This window comes from Haliotis cracherodii, unplaced genomic scaffold, assembly GCF_022045235.1.
Source record: "Haliotis cracherodii isolate W230 unplaced genomic scaffold, xgHalCrac1.p SCAF_2, whole genome shotgun sequence".
NCBI classification, from domain to species: domain Eukaryota; kingdom Metazoa; phylum Mollusca; class Gastropoda; order Lepetellida; family Haliotidae; genus Haliotis; species Haliotis cracherodii.
This window is the reverse complement of record NW_027266275.1, coordinates 10,429,205-10,448,494: the sequence shown is the minus strand read 5'-3', so window position 1 is coordinate 10,448,494 and position 19,290 is coordinate 10,429,205. Positions and strand designations below refer to the sequence as shown.

The 19,290-nt window shown below is 41.2% G+C and overlaps 1 protein-coding gene across 1 annotated transcript in view; it reads left to right on the top strand.

The window, feature by feature from the left end:
- The window catches only part of LOC139468672 (GTP-binding protein Rhes-like), a 70,066-nt gene that overhangs the window by 17,966 nt on the left and 32,810 nt on the right, over positions 1 to 19,290 (top strand). The window lies entirely within an intron of this gene.

The window sequence follows — 19,290 nt, the reverse complement described above, 5'->3', positions numbered from 1 at the left end:
GGAAGGAGCATACCCTCTAAAGTTGACACCATTTTGGATTGTTGGATGTTGGGCCTGTCTTTTGGAGATTCTTAGACTTAGACTGTCTTGCTTGACAACGGTATAAGGCTCTACACTGGAACGTCACCTTTACAGTAATCAAAGAAGTTGTTATTAATAAACTGTTGTTTTACTTTGAGTACCAAACTACCCAATCATGAACATAGCGTACAGATAATGCAGTTGAAACCAAACATGGAAACGTTAAAATAGATTAGGAAGTACAAATCAAGAAGAGTACTTTCCTGCAATAGCTGAAATGAATGTCAAGTGATCAGCTGGATGAAACAGGACAGGATCATTAGTTCTGATACTAGGGTACTTGGAAATTAATGAGTCACAGACATCAGACACATCTGTATGCCTAGCAAGCGGGAACACTGGCAGAACCATACCGTGATGAGCTCGGCAAGCCATAACAGAGGTCGTTAATTCTTGTGTATGTCCTACAAGCCGACGTTGATGATGTCTCTGGTACTTTTTGTAATCTGACATTGCTGGAATATTCCTGACTGCGGCGTTAAACGACAATCAAACAAAACATATGTCCATGTATTCGCTCTATAACCTTCACACAGGACAAGGTGATATCGGAATATCCGTTTGTTGTCACGTGATGCCGGGTTTGTGTAAAATGTCATATATAATTATTGCATTCATTAGAAGTGGCGTCGTTACCGCCATCGAAAGAAATGCCATAAATCAACATTCATGCCCTCCACATTCTCAAAACAAATCAAGGAGATGACGCTGGGTGCGCAATCCCAACTAACTTCACACTGTACCTGGAGATACCACTGACTAATATGGCACACCAACGAAACTCAACCTAAAGGTAACCCTGAATACACCACACCAAATGACTCAACACTGCCTGGAGGTAACGCTGGATACACCATACCAAATGACTCAACTCTCTACCTGGGGGTAACGCTGGATACACCCCACCAAATGACTCAACACTCTACCTGGAGGTAACGCTGGCTATACCACACCAAATGACTCAACACTCTTCCTTGAGGTAACGCTGGCTACACCACACCAAATGACTCCACAATCTACCTGCAGGTAACGCTGGCTACACCCCACCAAATGACTCAACTCTCTACCTGGAGGTAATGCTGGATACACCACACCAAATGACTCAACACTCTACATGGAAGTAACGCTGGCTACACCACACCAAATGACTCAACACTCTACCTGGAGGTAACGCTGGCTACACCACACAAAATGACTCAATACTCTTCCTTGAGGTAACGCTGGCTACACCACACCAAATGACTCAATACTCTTCCTTGAGGTAACGCTGGCTACACCACACCAAATGACTCAATACTCTTCCTTGAGGTAACGCTGGCTACATCCTACCAAATGACTCAATACCCTACCTGGAGGTAACGCTGGCTACACCCCACCAAATTACTCAAAACTCTACCTGGAGGTAACGCTGGCTACACCCCACCAAATGACTCAATACTCTACCTGGAGGTAACGCTGGCTACATCCTACCAAATGACTCAACTCTCTACCTGGAGGTAACGCTGGCTACACCACACCAAATGACTTAACACTCTACCTGGAGGTAACGTTGGATACACCCCACCAAATGACTCAACACTCTACCTGGGGGTAACGCTGGCTACACCACACAAAATGACTCAATACTCTACCTGGAGGTAACGCTGGATATACCCCACCAAAAGATTCAACACTCTACCTGGAGGTAACGCTGGCTACACCACACCAAATGACTCAATACTCTACCTGGAGGTAACGCTGGCTACACTCCACCAAATGACTTAACACTCTACCTGGAGGTAACGCTGGCTACACCACACAAAATGACTTAACTCTCTACCTGGGGGTAAGGCTGGCTACACCCCACCAAATGACTCAACACTCTACCTGGAGGTAACGCTGGCTACACCCCACCAAATGACTCAATACTCTACCTGGAGGTAACGCTGGCTACACCACACCAAATAACTCAATACTCTACCTTGAGGTAACGCTGGCTACACCCCACCAAATGACTCAATACTCTACCTGGAGGTAACGCTGGCTACACCACACCAAATAACTCAATACTCTACCTGGAGGTAACGCTGGCTACACCACACCAAATGACTTCACTCTCTACCTGGGAGTAAGGCTGGCTACACCCCACCAAATGACTTAACGCTCTACCTGGGGGTAAGGCTGGCTACACCCCACCAAATGACTTAACGCTCTACCTGGGGGTAAGGCTGGCTACACCCCACCAAATGACTTAACGCTCTACCTGGGGGTAAGGCTGGCTACACCACACCAAATGACTCAATACTCTACCTGGGGATAAGGCAAATGACTTAACGCTCTATCTGGGGGTAAGGCTGGCTACACCACACCAAATGACTCAATACTCTACCTGGGGGTAAGGCTGGCTACACCCCACCAAATGACTTAACGCTCTACCTGGGGGTAAGGCTGGCAACACCCCACCAAATGACCCAACACTCTACCTTGGGCTACATACACCACCTCAACAGACCTAACACGTGCCATACAATTAATAGCTCATAACCCTCAATTGATTCTCTGTACATAGAGACGCTCTTGTTGTCCTTAATCGCAAGGCATCGACCCGACGGCAATTAGCTTCACAAAAAGGTCGTAACATTCACATTCGGGTGTCAGTAATTCCGTTGATCAAAGAATGTGACTTTGACGAGGGGATGTTAATGACGACGAACTGACAGGAAACTCCTCTGAACCATCTCCACCTTGAAGGGCCAGCTGAAACGGGCAACTCAAGCAAGGAATGCTACTGGATGGATTCATTTCAGGCATAACCCTAGGCTGGGCATATTACCACTTGACTTCGTGGTACGTTTTAACCATAGCTGTTATTTTCAGGTGAAACCCGACTGTTTAGGAGTAATTTGAAGAGAGTCACTCTTTGCACTGCAGGTATCCCCTTCAGTCAACTTAACATTATTCAATAGTTACCAGAAATCTGAATTCCCCCAAGGTTTAATATATCACAATTGTATTTGAGATTCAAAGTTCTAATTTGAATAGTGTCTTTCACTTACCTGGGTGTTAGTACTGGTATTCATAGTCAAATCATGACATATACATGCATATTGAACCAAAGGGATTTGTTATATAAAATATTTATTTACTGTCAATAAAACGCTCATTAGGACGTTTCTAAACTCGATTCCTTCAGTCATGGAAGTCGAGAGTGAACTTCGATTCGTCAGAAAAAATGACATTAGCCCCACTGATTGTCCCAGTGCTGATGTTCCCTTCTGACGCCTCTGATTCAAAAGACGTGCAGTAAGTTATGGGATGGCACGTGGACGTCGTGCACGCAAATGCCATCTGTGCAGACCATTTCGCACCGTCTGGGCATGTACTCCTACACCAGTTGCAACCGGTCCCTTATTTCTTTATGCCATCGTTCTGTCTTAACTATCCTGGGTTGGAGTTGTCGCCCTTGGGCGTCGGGAGCGGCGTCGATCATCGACGTTATGTATTTGTAAGTCTCGGGCCCTCAATCTGCTCATGCCAGATTGAGAAACATGCAGTGTTTTTACAACAGTATTCTTACGTGTGCTCACCTGCAATATGTCTATGGAACGTAAACGTTCAGAACGTTACAAACGTCACATGATTAATGCCGTTGCTTCATTAATGACTAGATGCGTTTACTTTCACCTCAAAACAAATTCTACCATGAATTTGGAAATTACACGATTATGATTGGTCAATCAGGGGCTATTAAATCACAATAAACCAGGTCTTTGAAAGGCATTTAGAAGTGATTCACATAAGGAAGGGAATATATAGATGTCAACTTGTTTATTATGAGAAACACAACGTTTCGGAGTATATGCTTACTCCTTCATCAGGTGAATCATTCACCTGATGAAGGATTTAGCATATACTCCGAAACGTTGTGTTCCTCATAATAAAGAAGTTGACATCCATATATTCCCTTCTTCACAATAAACCCCCTCTGGTTGAAACAGCTGGTTTGACGTTCGCATCACCGCGGAAGTCAATATCTACAGAATAGTATTTTTTCAGTCATTGTCGGTAGGCATATTTAAATAATTATACCTACAACTACATGTTAAAAAATGCAAAGTTGTGGTTGTTACAATATTCAAAGGATGTGTGGCAATAATTTTCATGCAGAAAACATGATAGAAATCTTCAAAGAGAATGTATGTAAAGTTTTGGGGACAACAGAGAGCTTTGAATTTGGCGCTTCTCTATATACGGCTGTGACGTCATATCTTTTGCGTCACAATGAGTGATATGACGTCATAATGGTGACGTGCGGTGTAGAACGAAAACTTGCAAAGCTTGCCATGCATCTTCACCCAATGTATTTGCTAACACAAAAGAGTTCGCATTTTATTTAGTCATGGTACAATGGAGATAAACATATTGTGATTTCAATGTACAGCTAGGTTACCTGCAGATTTAACCGCGCTAAATCTAACATTTGAAACCTCACGCTGCGCGTTCAGTTCCAAATTCAATTTAGCGCGGTTAAATCTGCAGGTAACCTAGCTGTACATTGAAATCGCGCTATCAAATTTAACATTTGAAACCTCACGCTGCGCGTTCGGTTCCAAATTCAATTTAGCGCGTATAAATCTCCAGGTAACCAAGCCCTACATTGAAAACACAGTATGTTTATCTCCTGAAAATCACCTGATTTTTGTAAATAGTATACTTTGTCTCGTATTACGGTTTAAACCGTTTGTTCCTTAAACCACTCTTCCGAGTTTCCGAGTTACACGAACACATCATTACCAAAGAACTTTTAAAGGTTTGTTAGCAATGAAGAACATCTCTCCCCTTATGTGCCACTTAACGCTAATACCATTTGGTGTGGCTATATATATATATATATATATTCAAACTCATAAACCTAGCCTCTCACTGGAAATAGACAGATATGAGTCTATGAACCGTTGAGTTAGTCAAGAATACACACGCAATTAACATCTCACTAAAGACTCCACACGTCTCTGATATGTCATGTACATCTCCTTAAGCAACCCCCAATAACATCTCGAAGACTGATTCGAGAAAAATAATTGCTATAACACCGTTGACCAATGTTCTGTCTCTGAGTCTGGTATGAAGGTCCATAAAAGAATATACAACCTTTAGAAGGCGGAAAGACGTTGTTGTGCTTTGGCTGGCGTTGACAATCTCGCATTCAACACCATTTCATGTAACACTCCTCATAATAGATCTTCCCTGTGATCTGCTCTCCGTCAGCTGCAGTGTCGGGAGTATTGTACATTTCACTGGGTTGGTATATGTACAGTGTGGATTGGAAGTGACACTACTTAACGAAGAATGGAGGGGCGTCGATTCCGTACCCGCAATATTGGTATATTGTGCGGTCATAAAAGGTACGTGTCATGAGGATGCATATTGAATATTACCTTTTATGAATACTGATCAAAGAATTTCCTGATCGCGACAAGTGAAACGACAGCATTAAGTTTCAACTGGTCATAATTGCTTATTTGCAGCATACAAGGTTCAGTATTCATCGCACAGTTTGTCCAACCGACAAAGGTATGAGATATTCTTAACAAGGAAGGAATTGGTGCATTAAAAAGCATCGAGTGAAAAACGGATAATCCATTTGTATGACGTCAAACAGCAAGACGAGTATTGGAATGACTCATTTATTTACTTTTTAATTCACAAAGGAAAGTACATTGTATCCCTGTAAATAGCACTATTATGGCCATTACATTCGCCAACATGAACAATTAACGTTCGGAACAAGTCGTGTATCATTATCTTGTATCTTTGTATTAAATGTCATCGAAATCATTCTGTGAATACTTATACAATTACATTTAAATGTATATATCTAGGAAAAGGTTAAGCATCATTCACTTCCTGTTAATATATCCCGTTTTTAAAATGATGGTTACCTGACTCATCAACGCTCAGACGTTTATATACATATATCTCATTTATATCTCATTTTCATAAATGTGCTATAACACAAGAACATCGTGTATTAACTACCTTTCGTATCATTCGATTAACAGAAGCAGATGAGGATGCAGTTAAAAGGGCAGTATAACAGCTACGCCATGCAACTAGTGCATAATATGTTATGTTTTCTGTATTTCGATATGTTTGTACCGAACAAAAACGTATTTTTTACCAGGGAATTAATATGTGGTACAATTTTACAAAATGGTGTTTTATATATATATATATATATATATATATATATATATATATATATATATATATATATATATATATATATATATATATATACAATTTACAAAATGGTGTTTTATATTGATAGCATATATATATATATATATATATATATGCTATGCTTAATTTTTAACCAGTGTACAGGTGACAGTGTGTATTTTCAACACTAGGTAAATTCCATGGTTTGGATATATGTTCCATGACATCTAATGGGGATGTAGTCACTGGAGTCTATATGATCGAGGTTATACAGGCTTTCGACGGTTACCTCTTGGTCGAAACCTACGAATACGAATATATAGCAGAAAAAGAAAACCTATAAACTTAATCAGGGTGAATTGGAGATTCGAACGCATTATCATAGCGTTCGGGTCCGCTTAAGGGACGCAATACTGACCCCTGAAGATATGGGGTTAGAATTGGTCTCCAGCAACCATTCCTAACGTAAGAGGCGATTAACGGTATCGGGTGGCCAGGCTCGCTTACTTGGTTCGTATCCAATCGCATCCCAATTGCAATGATCGATGCTTATTATGCTAATCACTGGATTGTCTGGTCAAGACTGGATTATTTACACACCGCCGTCACAAACAACACCATACCATACCACCCCATTCCAAACTATATAAGGGTAGTTGTATGCGTTAACGTATTGAGTTCACCTTTACTTATATTGCGATGGCAGCTAGAGCCTTTGTTTTGTTTGATAATTGAAATGCCGCTATTCCATATTTTACTAGTGCATCCAAGGCCTGTCCGCCTATATCCTATTAGGTTACAACCAACAGCTAGAATATGGCCGAATGCGGTGTAAAAGGACATGCATTTACTTCCGCCACTGCGATCAAATACATGTAGCATATTACGAGGTGGTACCTGATATAAATAAATACAAAAGACTACAAATGTACAAAAGTCCTTTTCGGAATATGTCTTGTAAAACAACATCCGTTTCACGAGAAGGTATGGACTAACTATAGATTTAATTAGTGTCTGAGTCTTACATATGTTATTTCCAAGTATGGACAATAGCCACCATAAACGAATGCAGACATTAGCCACAGCAACACAAGCTGACATTTATCAATAACGCAGCATCTGACTCTATGGCTCTGTAACCTACGGGTGGTGGCTTGGAAAGTTCTGAGCCTAACTACGAAGGATCTATAAAGCACAAGTACAATACCGTCCATGTTTTACACAAAAACTTCCGTCAGATTGACTAGAGGTTATTAAGAAGTTCAAAAGGGCTTAAAAACATATCAAGAGACGTTAAGATAAGATTGGGATAGGAAGCCAAAAATAATAAACAAATATACATTGACTTTAGTTTTTTTTGTAATCTTATGATTTTCAGTCTCTTGGAGTTTGGAATTCGTTATCATATATAATAAATGGAAAAATAAGTGAATGACTGAAATATTTTGGCGTTTTGTAAATTGCCTAATTTTACACATTGACTGTAACATATACATGTGATTTTTGTACCACATGATCATGAAAAAACGTGAAATATATATATTCAGGGTATTATTATGTATTTGAAATTATGTTTGATTAAAGAAATACCATCGGCAAAAATTAAAAGCCTTTGCCAACGTGTTATGGTGTACGTGTAAAAGTTCCTCATTTCTGTACACGTTCGACAGGTTTGAAGTTCTGGATTCTGAGAGAGCATCACGTCGGGCTCTCTGATTGGTGCTTCATGTTCTGTGATTGACAGGTGGCTAATTAGGTTTAACAGCTTGAACGCATGTATGTACACCTTGTTAAAAACATCTACGGGTATCCACGAAGTCACAAATGTACGCCGCTCGACAATTCTTGCTCGGAACCAATAAAAATATTCTTAATTATTCATTTCATAGTGGGATTCCTATCGTCAATGTCATTAATGCTTATCGATTAATACTAAGTGCAAGGAATTTGTTTCAAGAACATTTTTGAAAGTTAAAAAACATTACCATGCTGGCTTTAAGACTCCATCAATCGCAAAAGTTTTTGCCCTTTCTTGTCTTGCGCAAACCAGTAGACAATCAGTCCTTGTTTGAGTGGTTCCCCGGGGGCTCTGGGGATCGGAAGCTACAGGTCGTGTTTTACAGAAACCTAAGAAGACCCGAGGCTAGGTAAGCTAATATCATCTCCGCTGCATCCTTTATAGATGGTTCTATAGAGAAATCCCTTCTCCAGCTGCGACAGTGTAGTGGTGTAATGCAATAGATCCTGTCGTTTGAGTATATGGTCTTGTAGGAGCACTATTGAAAGTGAACTGCCGGAAAAAAACAACGGAAGTCGGATCATCTCTATGTTATAAGAATTATTATGTCTCTTAGTTCTATTTTCATTCCATATTGGATCTCAGAGCCATGGTTTTATGGGTTGGTATTTGTCGGTATATTTCACAGCCACATAAACAAGTGCGTGCATAGCCAGACCGGGACACAAAACACACAAATGAGGTACCATGAAACCAAACATATAACCACAAATATTACTCTTTAAAAAAAACTTACAAAAACTTGTCCAGTAAGTGAGTATGTTTCAACACTGTTGTCAGCAATATTCCAGCAATATCACGGCGGGGGGCACAAACAAATGGTTGGCGATGGGTTAGCCTAGTGGTTAAAGCGTTCGCCGGTCACGCCGAAGCCCCGGGTTCGATTACTCACATGGTACATTGTGTGAAGCTAATTTCTGGTGTCCCCCGCCGTGCTGGAATATTGCCAAAAGCGGCGTAAAACCATACTCACTCACTCACAAAAATGGCCTTCACACATTGTACCCATGTGGGGAATCGAACCTGGGTCCTCGGCGTGACGAGCGAATGCTTTAACCACTAGGCTACCCGACCGCCCTTATGTATTAGTGCAAGAAGAGATTTCACACTTAACAAACATCCTATGATGCGAAACAAACAGTATTCCGTACTCCGTACTTTGCGATCATTATTTCATGCGTGATCGTCATAGATGAATTGATTTCATATCAGTTTACCACGAAAACAGGGATAGAAACCAAGCCACAAATGCCGATAAATAACGTTTATGTACGGGCCGTGAAGATCCGGGTTAGAATAGGTCTTCAGCAACCCATGCTTGCTGTAAAAGGCGACTATGCTTATCGTAAGAGGCGACTAATGGGATCGGGTGGTCAGGCTCGCTGACTTGGTTGATGCATGTCATCGTTTCCCAGTTACGTGGATCGATGCTCCAGACTCGATTATTTACAGACCGCCGTCATACAGCTGACGTATTGCTGAGTGCGGCGTTAATCAACAAACAAACAAACAAAGCGTATATGTACCGTCTACGAGTCTTTGTCATGACAATATTGACACGGATGATGACAGGCACAACTCCTATAGACAGGTGACACTGATAAAAAACATACAGGTGATATTAGACATGGAACAAGGTTACTCCGATGTACAAGTACCGTATTCTACGTAATAAGCGCCCACCGTGATATTTGCTAATATATTGGCTGGTGAACAATCCCAATTTGCACACCTTCCGAGTGTTCACTGTGCAAAAGACTTATTTTTCGTGTATAATACACACTCGTGTGTTATATGCAACCTTAATTACGGGCAATTAAATCCTGGAAAAATGGGTTTGTCGTGTACAAAACGCATAGAATTTTCTTTTATATCATTCAGGCTCTCCGCATAATCAACGATATTTATGGTCTTTTAACCCTGTTTTTTTTCACCAAAATTATATTCTAATAAGAACCCCCTATTCTTAATTTTAAGAGCGCCCTGGGCGCTTATTACGTCGAATACGGTAATGGATTAATATCTCAACATTTTTTTTAACAATTATCAAACCTTGAAAAATAAGAGAAGCCAAACTTTGACAGGAATACATAACAGAGATGCCTTTTTTCAATTTATCTTTTTCTTGACATTTGGTAAAATACACCAGATTCCAGGTCAGAATGCGTAAATAGATAATACTTGTTGTCTTTGGCGTGGAGAACAACCCCACTGCCCCTGCTATCTTGAGAACAGCTAAATGACATTGTATTTGGAAATGTTTCAAAACGGTATATGTAGACATATGGAGGACATTTCCAAATTTGACGCATCAGTGAGAAAGATTATAACCGATGCAGTTCCCTATGTGTACTCCTACCACTTGTTATTAGGTGAACAATTGACTTGCCTTTACATGTGTTTGTGACGTGTGACACCGATGGGGCGGGATACGCTAACGTTTTCGTGAACACTTCGTAACATCACTTTGTGATGGGGATTCATCAACACATGCTCATGATGCAGAAACTAATATAACACCTAAGCAACCATGGATTCCTTATGTTGCCGTCGGTCAATATAGACATTAAATGTTACATAGATTGAATATCTTGGCGAAAGAGAAAAATACTTTGCCTATCAGTATATTTGAATATTGCCAGAGATAGCTTCAGCTCCAATGTTGCAGTATGACGCTCTACATTTTTTTCCATATGCTGTATGACGTTCTACATTTGATTTACTTTAAACTATTATGCTATTTAACGCACTCTCTTGATTATATGTGCTATATGACGTTCTACATTTGATTTACATAAAAATATTATGCTATTTCACGCACTCTCTTGATTTATATGTGCTATAGGACGTTCTACATTTGATTTACATGAAATATTGTGCTATTTCAAGCACTCTCTTGATTTATATGTGCTATAGGACGTTCTACATTTGATTTACATGAAAATATTGTGCTATTTCACGCACTCTCTTGATTTATATGTGCTATATGGCGTTCTACATTTGTTTTACATATGCTATATGACGTTCTATTTTTTATTTGATATATGACACATCACGTTTTACATTTGATGTACATATGCTACAATACGTTTTACATTTGATTTACATATGCGAAATAGCCTTCTACATTTGATATGCATAAAATGTTATGCTATATAACGTTATACATTTGATTAACATATGCTATATAATGTTATACATTTGTTTTACATTTGCTGTATGACGTTCTATATTTGGTTTAATATATGACATATCACGTTCTATATTTCAATTTCACAAGATAAATACATTTGATATACATAAAAATGTTATGACATATAACGTTCTACTTTTGATTTACATATGCTATATAATGTTCTATATTTGCTTTACATATGCTATATCACGTTCTACTTTTGGTTTGACTGTACATCACATTAATTTGACCAGCTTTATAAGAAAACCAATATTGTGTATATGAGCGTGAGACTCATAGTACCACAAATCTTGTAGCAATCGTTCTGATGTGGCCATTTTAGAGGCAAATGCCATGTGGCGGTTAAAAAACAACTTCATATTCTCAGAGGAAAGCATTTGATCCCGGTTAGATTGGAAATAAATGGTTGTTGTCTGGCTAGTGAGTTGAGAGTGAGATGTCCGTATGCTGTCCATGGCTGGTGCCACGAGAAAAATCGATACCAGGAGAGAAACCGATGGCATTGCGGGTCCAAAGATTCTTGCACGAGGTGAAAATCTCTGAATAATGTTTTGCATGGTCTGTTTCCCTGGAATCCCCTTTTGAAGATATTCTTCCACCATCCAGAATTGGTGTAGGTCCAATTGGGAATTTTAACGTCCCCCCTGATACCTTATTAGAAACGTTTCCCTTCCACGCTGCTTGTTGGATCCGTCCATGGAAATTGTATTTGAACACAGCGTATTTACAATGGTGAAATCCTCTACCAACTGCGACTGATCAGATTGTGGAGAATATTTTAATGGGTCGTGAAAGATTTTATTGGGAAATGACTTTACTTGCTTGTTTGAAAACCAAAGGATTTAACCAACAGCAAAGTGGTGTTTTTTGTACAGCAAAGGATCAACGGCCCGTGGTCATTCATATTTGAAATGATATGAGTTCTACTGAACAAACGGTGGTACCAATGGCAATCGTTCGGATGAATACATGCAAGAAACATTTGCATCATCAAAAAATGGCTCCTACAGGATAGCACAAACAGAATCAGAGGGTTAAGGAGGTGGGGTAGGGGTTGTTTATGGGGGGTGGGGCTAAGGGGTTACACACACACACACACACACACACACACACACACACACACACACACACACACACACACACACACACACACACACACGTGCATGCACTTCTCTTGAATCCTGAACGCGACGTTGAACCCCATTTCACCCCACTGCTATTAATCTTTGAACATTGAGCGTCCGTTCTCGTTGCATACATATTATAAATGCTATTCAATAGTTATTACTTAATTGTTAACAAATTGAACTTTTAAATTCGAAGCGGAAATAAGATTGTCAAGTATCGATATGAATCGACAAATGCATTAATATGAATGACATTGAGAACATATGGTTCTTTCTCTTAGTCCTACAAGGATCCAAGGATCCCATCGAATCCAAAAATGTCCTGACTTTGATCATATGTCTACTTTTGATCTCAATAGGAAAGTTCAATTCCATAAAACCCTCAGGTCAAGTTATCGATATTTTGTCCTTGGTAGGGTATTTGAAATACAAATTTTCTTTTGGTGAAAACATTGACTTAAATACATATTTTATGAAACATAAACATTTAGTACGAACAGATGCTATTTGTGGGGAGATTTCATGCCCGAAAGGGGGCACGGGTGTCCCAGTCGTCTAAGGCGCCGCGATTCGCTGTGCACCATGCCAGTGCCCGTGGGTTTAACCGAAGTGGTAAACGTCTGAGACCTGCATCACGTCGGGCTTTCCTCCCACATTAAGCTGATACGCCGTGATATAACTGGAATACTGTTAAAAGCGGCGTAAAACCCAACCCACTCACTCACTCATGCCCGAAATCAATAAAACCTGGCACAAATATGCTTTAGTTTGCCATGCGTCAAGTGTTTAGGGTGAGCGATGTCTTATAGCAGGACAGCTGTATGGAGGATAATTTGTCTTACAGGCACTGATACAAATATTTCCAATACAGACCATTTAAGCCTATCATATTTGTCTAGATTACGTCAGTACAAAACTTAAGAGTCTCTGAGCTCTTTTATTTATTTATTTTTATAACTATAATTTAACAACTTTTTTATCTGTAAAATATGTTCATTTCTGATACTAGATGTTAATCTTGATTGAGAACTGTGTATGGCCTTGTGAACTGATGGTACATGGCGTAAATTATAGCGGTACGTGAGGTAATAATCTCCTTGGCGAAGGGCAAAGTGCTGGCAAAGAGTTGATGGTACGGGGTAGGTGTGGCAGGGAGTTGATGGTACTGGGTAGTGTGGCAAAGAGTTGATGGTACTAGGAAGTGTGGCAGGGAGTTGATGGTACTGGGTAGTGTGGCAAGGATTTGATGGTACTGGGAAGCGTGGCAATGAGTTGATGGTACTGGTAACCTTGCAAGGAGTTGATGGTACTGGGTAGCGTGGCAGGGAGTTGATGGTACTAGGTAGTGTGGCAATGAGTTGATGGTACTGGGAAGTGTGGCAATGAGTTGATGGTACTGGGTAACCTTGCAAGGAGTTGATGGTACTGGGTACCGTGGCAGGGAGTTGATGGTACTAGGTAGTGTGGCAAAGGAGTTGATGGTACTGGGTAGTGTGGCAAAGAGTTGATGGTACTGGGTAGCGTGGCAAGGAGTTGATGGTACTGAGTAGTGTGGCAAAGAGTTGATGGCACTAGGTAGTGTGGCAAGGATTTGATGGTACTGGGTAACCTTGCAAGGAGTTGATGGTGCTGGGTAGCGTGGCAAGGATTTGATGGTACTGGGTAGTGTGGCAAGGATTTGATGAAACTGGGAAGTGTGGCAATGAGTTGATGGTACTGGGTAACCTTGCAAGGAGTTGATGGTACTGGGTAGTGTGGCATAGGAGTTGATGGTACTGGGTAGTGTGGCAAAGAGTTGATGGTAATGGGTAGTGTGGCAAGGAGTTGATGGTACTTAGTAACCTTGCAAGGGGTTGATGGTACTGGGTAGTGTGGCAAAGAGTTGATGGTGCTGGGTAGCGTGGCAAGGAGCTGATGGTACTGGGTAGTGTGGCAATGATATGATGGTACTGGGTAGTGTGGCAATGATTTGATGGTACTGGGTAGTGTGGCAATGATTTGATGGTACTGGGTAGTGTGGCAAGAGTTGATGGTACTGGGTAACCTTGCAAGGAGTTGATGGTACTGGGTAGTGTGGCAAGGAGCTGATGGTGCTGGGTAGCGTGGCAAGGAGCTGATGGTACTGGGTAGTGTGGCAAGGATATGATGGTACTGGGTAGTGTGGCAATGATTTGATGGTACTGGGTAGTGTGGCAAGAGTTGATGGTACTGGGTAGTGTGGCAAGAGTTGATGGTACTGGGTAGCGTGGCAAGAGTTGATGGTACTGGGTAGCGTGGCAATGATTTGATGGTACTGGGTAGTGTGGCAAGAGTTGATGGTACTGGGTAGTGTGGCAAGAGTTGATGGTACTGGGTAGCGTGGCAATGATTTGATGGTACTGGGTAGTGTGGCAAGAGTTGATGGTACTGGGTAGTGTGGCAAGAGTTGATGGTACGAGGTAGTGTGGCAAGGAGTTGATGGTACTGGGTAGTGAGGCAAGGATATGGTGGTACTGGGTAGTGTGGCAAGGGGTTGATGGTACTGGGTAGTGTGGCAAGAGTTGATGGTACTGGGTAGTGTGGCAAGAGTTGATGGTACGAGGTAGTGTGGCAAGGAGTTGATGGTACTGGGTAGTGTGGCAAGGATATGGTGGTACTGGGTAGTGTGGCAAGAGTTGATGGTACGAGGTAGTGTGGCAAGGATATGGTGGTACTGGGTAGTGTGGCAAGGGGTTGATGGTACTGGGTAGTGTGGCAAGAGTTGATGGTACTGGGTAGTGTGGCAAGGGGTTGATGGTACTGGGTAGTGTGGCAAGAGTTGATGGTACTGGGTAGTGTGGCAAGGGGTTGATGGTACTGGGTAGTGTGGCAAGGGGTTGATGGTACTGGGTAGTGTGGCAAGAGTTGATGGTACTGGGTAGTGTGGCAAGGGGTTGATGGTACTGGGTAGTGTGGCAAGGGGTTGATGGTACCGGGTAGTGAGTACTGCAAACCATCTCTGCTCTTTAGTTTTGCAAAGAGGTGATGGTGTTCGATAGTGTAACATGGTGTAAACAGTACTACGAAGTATGGGAAATGGTGGTTTGAACTCTCATATCAGAATGTGCATCATTGTACTGCGTAGCGTAGCCATTGATTGGGTAGTGTGGCAAGGAATTTGTAATTTCGTATTAGAAAGTGAAGTATTCTACTGCGTAACGTAGGCGTTGATTGGTGGTACTATGTTGCGTGGCGTGGGGTAGCGTGTCGAACTGAGATGCTAAGTGACAAGGCATAACTGATGCAGATGTACAGATAAACTTGATCAGACGCCTACAAATGGAACCTGGTTTCGTGCAGAAAACAATAAGTTTTTAAATATACTGAACAGCAAAAACTGGTTTGGAGCAAAAGACAAACGCAATGGTGTCAAATCACATATTCATAGAGAGAACTGTCAGTTTAAGATGTGGTAGAGATATACCCTTCGTAGTGAAAGATGGCATTCTTTTAAAGACAGAGTTTGGCCGCCATGAACTAGCACACCGGCAATACATTGTCGCCTCGTCGAGTTAACGAGTGTCTGAAGAAATGTCTGAGGCAAGTGGTTCCACTTGAACACTAATCTCTGTTCCAATCTGTGTGTTTGGTTGTCTTCCCGCTGCAATACGACGTCCACTTTCGTAACAAACATGTTCAATAAGGGCCAGATCCAGGGAGAGTGAGTGAGTGAGTTGGATTTAACGCCGCTTTTAACAGTATTCCAGTTATATCACGGCGTGTCAGCTTAATGTGGGAGGAAAGCCCGAAGTGATGCAGGTCTCAGACGTTTACCACTTCGGTGAAACCCACGAGCACGGGTATGGTGCTGACAAACCTAGAAACATAATTGGGGCGAACCGGGATTCGAACCCACAATTATAGGTTTCTGGCATGCCCAAGGGCCGCAACTCTGCACAGCGAATCGCGGCGCCTTAGACGACTTGGCCAACCATGCTCCCAGATCCATGGAGAGAGATGGCCATGGAGGGATGTTGATGTTGATCTGAGCCAGACACGCCATCTTGCTGTATTGAATATTTGAGGATGTGCAACAAACATGGGAACAACATGGTGACGATGTACCTGATTATACACAACATCAAGCATGAAGCAGGGGCATATGGTTGAGGGTGAAAGCTCCCAAAACTATCATTCTTCCACCACGCTTTGACACAGCAATCAGCGTAACGTTATTACGGTGACGCCAAACACGTATACGACTGTCATGAGAAAGATGGTAGCGAGACTCGTAGGAAAAGACAGCTTCACGCACTTGATTTTACCCGGATCTTGGCTGCGCAATTGCAAAAGTCATGGTTTTTGTTGATTGTGTTTGAGTTTGTGCGCATGTGTGGAATGGACGCCATGTTGCATGACATCAGTTCACCTGTCAGCATTTCAGCATTTTACAATTCACACAAAACGGAATGCCAATCATAAACTTTCTTAAAGGCCATTGTTCTATAAGAAAGTTTATGACTGGCATTCCGTTTTGTGTGAATTGTAAATTGCTGAAAGGCCATTGTTCTATTACCCGTGAAGATTCCGGGGTCTTGGTCTTGGTCTTGGTCTGTCGGTACCATACTCTTGCTCGTTCCACCAAAGTGTTTAACTGCTACTACGTGTGGCGCCATACCTATTGCTACATACAGCTGAATCACATTACTATAACTGAAATACTGACAATACACACAAATCGACGTTAAACTAAATCTCACTCACTTACTCCACCTAACCAATGAAAAATTCGCTGCATGAGTTGACCGGTTTCATGCAGATATGTATAACCACTAGATGCAAATGTCGCTTATACCATTGACTGCAATTATAAATATTTTCGTAAAGCTAAACCTGGACTTTCTGTACTCCAAACACGATTTAGTCTCATTAAATTGGTATAACTAACATCAGTTTCGGGAGAAAAAGCTTTGCATTTTAACAGCGGTCTCCGTGTGTAATACCAATCACACTTTGTGTAATTGAGTAATTATTCATAGAAACCCTGCGTAAACTGTTTCCCTGTCTGATGGCGGTCGGGCCGCAGCTGTCTCTCAAATGGGCATTGGTCAGTTTGCTGAGTCCGTCATTTGGTCAATTGATTGTGTATTCATAGTGCCAGGCTGAAAACTTGAGGGCGTCTACTGTGTCCGTCGTGTGTCTGGAGCACTTCGTTTCTGTTGTACTGGAGTAAAACTATTAACATTAATATACGCTTACACGTGAGGTTGGATAGTAGTAAATATACAATTTATGAGTTAACTCCCAATAACCTTATGGTTCGAATCCCGATTATGTTTCTATGTTTGTCAGCACCATACCCGTGCTAGGTGGTCCTCCATTATTTGAAACTGCTTAACTAGATATCCGGTAAGATATGTACATGTTCCCGACAAAACTTGTGTCTGCTGTATTGTTTACTGTCGGCTCCATATCGGCACGTATTTCATAACTGTTATTCTGTATAATCCATGTCCTTCAGAAAGACCCCTGCCATTCTTAGTACCTGAAGTAGACATTCACCTTTTATTCTTGACACACGAAGAAGACTTTCACTTTCCAATCGTGATACCTAAAGCAGACTTTCGCCTCCCATCCCTGATACCTAAAGAAGACTTTCATCTTTCATTCTTGATACCTGAAGAAGACTTTTCACCTCCCATCCTTGATACCTGATGAAGACTTTTACCTCCCATCCTTGATACCTGACGAAGACTTTCACCTCCCATCCTTGATACCTGACGAAGACTTTTACCTCCCATCCTTGATACCTGACGAAGACTTTCACCTCCCATCCTTGATACCTGACGAAGACTTTTACCTCCCATCCTTGATACCTGACGAAGACTTTCACCTCCCATCCTTGATACCTAAAGAAGACTCTCACCTTCCGTTCTTGATACCTGAAGAAGACTTTCACTTTCCATTCTTGATACCCGAAGAAGACTTTTACCTCCCATCCTTGATACCCGAAGAAGACTTTCACCTTCCATTCTTGAAACTTAAAGGAGATTTTCACCTCGTATCCTTGATACCTGAAGAAGACTTTCACCTTCCGTACTTGATACCTAAAGAAGACTTTCACCTTCCATTTTTGATACCTTTAGATGTCCATCGTGCATTCGTAATCTCCATTATAATACCCATTTTTTCTAAACTGTGACTTTGCTAAAAGCATTCATTTTTGTGTTCGTGGTGGACTAGGAACTTGGAAAACCTCTATGGAGTCAATGGTTAATTGGGAAGTGAATATCACTTTACGATTGATGATTAACATCATGCCATATTGACAAGAAAACATTAGGTTATCTGTTTATTCTTTTCTCGATTTAATTGACGTCAAACACCTCTATTAAGAATGATTTTAACTTCGACATGGACTGTTTCTAACTCAAACATCCCAATTGTTATATCTGGGTATATGGAAGTTTTTACTTAAATTCGACAATATGAAAGGTGAAATAAGTAACATTAATTTTGAACATAAGGACAATTTGAGAAACTGCTTTACAGACGATACTGTCTAAATTTTCTGTTCTATGTGATTTTTACCAGACACAATAATTCCAATCATGGTTTTGACCCATTCCATTATACCTAATGTTTCTCACAAATGATATGAGACGTGACTTTTACTAAATAACAATTCTAAAATGTCAGTACTCGCATTGTTTTCTTTTTGTGTTGGCAATGTTGACAGAGAATGTATATGAGAACATAATCACTGCACACTCGTGATGGTACGGTAATGGCTATTTTCTGTCGACAAGGCCAGCCTTGTGATAGTCTGGTGTGGACACGGCGCTGTTGCTAGTAATCTAGGAAACCACACGACTGCAGCGCGAGTTACACAAGTTTCTCCCAAGCTTTGTTCTCATGTGTCGATACCT